Here is a 4,642-nt window from a genome sequence, read left to right as displayed (position 1 = left end):
GATTTCAAGAAATGGCCGCGGCGGCGGCCTGGGCTTTGGAGACTGACGCCTGTGGGCCGGGCACTCGACCGGGGTCTCGGTGACGGCGAGCGACGCGGAAGCCGGCTCCATGCGGGGCTGGGTCGCGAGGCCGCTGGCGTCCACCGCCGCCTACCCGCCGCCGAGCTCCTCTGGGCCCCCCCCGGACCCCTCCCCTCAGCCCGCGCTCCCGCCAACGCTGCGCAGCCACCGAGCTCCCAGCGCTGATTTCTAAGACAACCTTTCGTACGTTCTGTTTGGACGATTGCAATGTCCCTGTAGCAATTCTTTCCGAACAACTGCCCCTGAAGAATCGTATCTGGAATCAGGGGGCCGAGCCAGCGTTGGTGGTTCAAGGGTAGATTTCTCGCCTCCCACGCGGGACACCCGAGTTCCATTCCCGGCCACTTGGTTCCCCGCAGGTCCTGCTTCCACCGCTTTCCTACCCTTCTGAAGGGTTAGATTAGCAAGTGCACTCAGTCAGCCCATCCGTTCCATCGCAATACTCTGGGGTCCCCCCTGACAGGAGCAGCGGCCCCGAGAAAGCCAACCCAAACCCGCACAACTCACTGCAGAACCCATACTTAACATTCTTCGTCTATTCCTTCCTCTTCTTATTTCTACTTTCTAAACTCCTGCTTTCATATTGAATTTCTGCTCACATGTGGTTTTTTTTACCTTTATTTATCGAAAAATTAAAAAACAAACAAAAAACCATTTCAAAAGAAACAAAACAACAAGAAAAACAAATAACCTAAAATAAATACATTGCTTCCAACATGTTCCTACCATCCCCCATCCCCCCTCCACCACCAAAATTAACAAACCATAGTCGTTCCTGAGCATTTCCATAACATTGAGATTACCCTGCATGCCTTATCTGCTCTTCTTACCTTATGGTTCCCCCTTTACTAGTTGCTGTCTATCTGTACATCCCCTACCTTCTACCACACAAAACATTTATTTTACATTTTTCACAGAGTTCACATTAGTGGTAACACACAATCTCTCTCTTTTAGTGCCTGGCTTATTTCACTCAGCATTATGTCTTCAAGTGTCATACATGTTGTCATATGTTTCACGACCTCGTTCCTTCTTACTGCCGCGTAGTATTCCATCACGTGTATGTACCACATTTTGTGTATCTCCTCATCTGTTGAAGGACATTGGGATTGTTTCCATCTCTTGGCAATTGTGAATAATGCCACTATGAACATTGGCTTGCATATATCTTTTCGTGTCACTGCTTTTGGAGAACATATACTGAGAAGTGAAATTGCTGGATGGAAGGGTAACTCAATATCTAGTTTTCTGAGGAACTGCCAGACTGTCTTCCAGAGTGGCTGTACCATTATACCATCCCAGCAACAATGAAGAAAAGTTCCAATCTCTCCACATCCTCTCCAGCATTTGTAGTTTCCTATTTGTTTAATGGCAGCAATTCTAATTGGTATGAGAAGGTATCTCATTGTGGTCTCAGTTTGCACCTCTCTAGTGAAGCTAGTGAAGATGAACACTTTTTTTTCTCATGTGTTTTTTAGCCATTTGTATTTCCTCTTCAGAGAAATGTCTTTTCATATCTTTTATAATTTGGTTGTTCGTACTTCTGTCACTGAGTTGTAGGATTTCTTCATATGTGCAAGATATCAGTCTTTTATCAGATACATGGTCTCCAAATATTTTTTCCCATTGAGTTGGCTGCCTCTTCACCTTTTTGACAAATTCCTTTGAGGTACAGAACCTTTTGGTTTTCAGGAGTTCCCATTTATCTATTTTTTCTTTCATTGCTTGTGCTTTGGGGGTAAGGTCTAAGAAGTGACCTCCTAACAAAGGGTCTTGAAGATGTTTCCCTACGTTATCTTCTAGTAGTTTTAGGGTACTGTCTCTTATATTGAGGTCTTTGATCCATTCTGAGTTAATTTTTATATAGGGTGTGAGATAGGGGTCCTCTTTCATTCTTTTGGATATGGATATCCACATCTCCCAGCTCCATTTGTTGAAGAGACTGTTATGTCTCCCATCTGCTTTGGCCGTTTTCAGTCTTCATGTAGAAATCTTTCGACTGGGAGGCTTAGTTCACTGATGATCATCCTAAGTACATGGAAAGCTATATATTGTCCTCTAAGGACTGGTTTAGCTGCACCTTCTGCAGTGTACACAGCACATGAATTTCCATTCAGTTCAGAGTATTTTCTAAGTTCTCTTTCCATCTCTGCCTTCAAAAAAGAATTCTAAACTGCCAAATACATGGGATTTCCTTCCTACGGTTTTGTAACTGAATTCTAGATGCTGGTTGATCCTCTTCAAATGTCTCATGGTGAACATATTCTCCTCTGGAGAGCCTCCGATCTTGCCTCTGACAGGCACTTGGGGAACACCACATCAATCCTGATGCCCTAAGGTTCTCCTGACTACCCAGGCTGTGTACTAGAACTGGAAAATACACTAGGGCTCAAGTCTCTGGTCACGATTTTTGTGTACTTTTTAAACTTCCCCTTGTACTGTTTGTAAAGTCAAGACTGCCTTGTACAAAGAACCCTGGGATTTGAAGGGGCAGGGCCAGATCGCATCACCCTTATGCTGGGGGTTGGGAATTGCGGTCACACCTTAAGTTGGTGAGGACTACCTCCTACAGGACTTCTCAAATTCGCCTGGGAAAAACCTTGACCTTTGTACTCTTTGTCCTCAAGAACACTGAACAGAAAGAGACCCAATAAACTGTTGTTGGCAGTTGGCCTCATGGCATAGGGAGCTTTGAGGTCTCCATTTTTACATTTTTCACTGACACCTGCAAGCATTAGTGGCAGGCTTACCATGTGCCTTAGGTCTAAACTTTTAAAAGCTATACATCAAGCAAGCCAGCAAACAAACAGACAAGCCACACAGTTAAATAAAATATATTGTCTGCTCTTACTTTGGCAACTAGACCTTCATAAGCACCTGGAGGGTAAAGCTGAATTTAGAGTCCCTGGATGACTTGGACACCACACTAGAGAAAGGAAGCATGGTGAGAGCCTTTCCTTTACCACTTGCCCACAGGCCTCCTCCAACCAGGGGGTGTTCTGCACCGTCTACCCATGCAAGCCCCATCCACTAACTCTCTCTTCCCAACATGTTATCCCTTGACACCTCCACCCCACCCCACCCCCACCTTTCCCTGGGTGTGGAAACGCTACACGTGGGCTAAAAGACACATGGGCAAGGAATTCTGGGATTTCCTGTGGCTTGGATGGGCCCTTGAAGGAGAGGGGTGACGGGCTCCGTGTGGGAATGTCCTCCACATTATCCTTGCCCAGTGAAAGAAAGCATAGCTGGAACTGGCCACTTGATATTAGGAAGTTGGGAGCATGCAAACAAAACAGAAGAGAGCAGAGAAAAATCAATCAGTGTCAAGGAAGCCAGTATATTGGGTCAATTGTCCAGAGTCCTCAACCTGAGATGGTGCCAAGCTAGGGAAATTTGCCCTCAAGGGCCTGAGTGTTGGCAAAAATTGTTACAGGTAATTTGGTTGGCTGTAGGATGGATACAAGAAAAATAATTGTGAAGCATATTTGTGTAAAGTATTCTCTGTGGCGTTAATTTTGATAATGAGAGAACAGAACCAACTGATGACTCAACGGTAACTGTAATGTTTAAAGGTATTATCAGTATATTCAGACATCAAAGCTAAGCAACTGCTAAAAAAAGGAGTTAGCTGATAATACTGATTCGGGTGGTATTACTGATGAAAATAATACGACGAGATCACAATTCTCGGGCACGTGTCACCTTTCTTCCCTTATGGAAAGCTCAGAACAACACAAGGAAATGTGTGGTCTGGGGTGGAGGGAGGGAGGTTCCCAGGCACAAAAGGAAGATAGAGAACAACAGGATAGAAGAGGAGGAGGAGGACGTGGAGGGGAAGGAGCAAGCCAAGTGAGACGTCGGAAGCATCTGTATAACCCAGGCAGAGGTCGGGCGCTGGGCTCCACGAAGCCTTCCGAGCCTTCTGGCGACCACAGGCCACCATGCTTCCTTCTTCCTGAAAGAGGCCCCTCCTTCCTTCGGTCCCCCGACGAGACTCTGGAAAGGCCTTCTCCTCACGTGGGAAGGGCACATGTCTCATGCCTTCCCCACAGGGCGAGGCCAGTTGAAGTCCCTTTGTCCTGCAGGAGCAAGCTAAACCGGCCGGGTCCCTCCCGCGAGCAATACCCCAGTCCTGGGGAAACCTCAGGCAGAGCCCGACTCCCTGTGCCGGGTGTGCAGCGGGAGCGCAAGCGTAAGTTAAGCGCAAGCGTAAGTTAAGCGCGGCTGTGCGGCCTTGTCGGCATCCGGGCAGGCCGAGCTCGGAGCGCTGAAAAGAGCTGGGGAGAAATCAGCAGAGGTTAGGTAAGGCGGGCGCAGGAGAGGAGCACTGCTGACAGCCCCCCGCTGGCGGGGAAATTGCCACTCTATCTTGACAACAGAAAACGTCCGGACAAAGCACGCACGCAGCTCCCCACCGACCCATATTACGCAGTCGAGATTTCCGCACGTGGGAAATCGCAGGGGTCAGCAGGCCCCTGGGTGCAGTGGGCCAGCCTTGCCCTGGGAAAACCACCTTCGTGGTCTTGACATGGTAGTGTGCACCCCGCCCGCACACTTC

General features: G+C 47.8%; 1 non-coding gene across 1 annotated transcript; it reads right to left on the bottom strand.

Moving 5' to 3' along the window:
* Positions 1-4,470: 4,470 nt before the first annotated feature.
* On the bottom strand, positions 4,471-4,642 carry LOC119528361. The gene has a single exon (XR_005215666.1). It is a non-coding gene; the product is annotated as a U1 spliceosomal RNA (small nuclear RNA).

This window comes from Choloepus didactylus, chromosome 2, assembly GCF_015220235.1.
Source record: "Choloepus didactylus isolate mChoDid1 chromosome 2, mChoDid1.pri, whole genome shotgun sequence".
NCBI lineage: Eukaryota > Metazoa > Chordata > Mammalia > Pilosa > Megalonychidae > Choloepus > Choloepus didactylus.
This window is presented reverse-complemented; position numbering and strand designations above follow the sequence as displayed.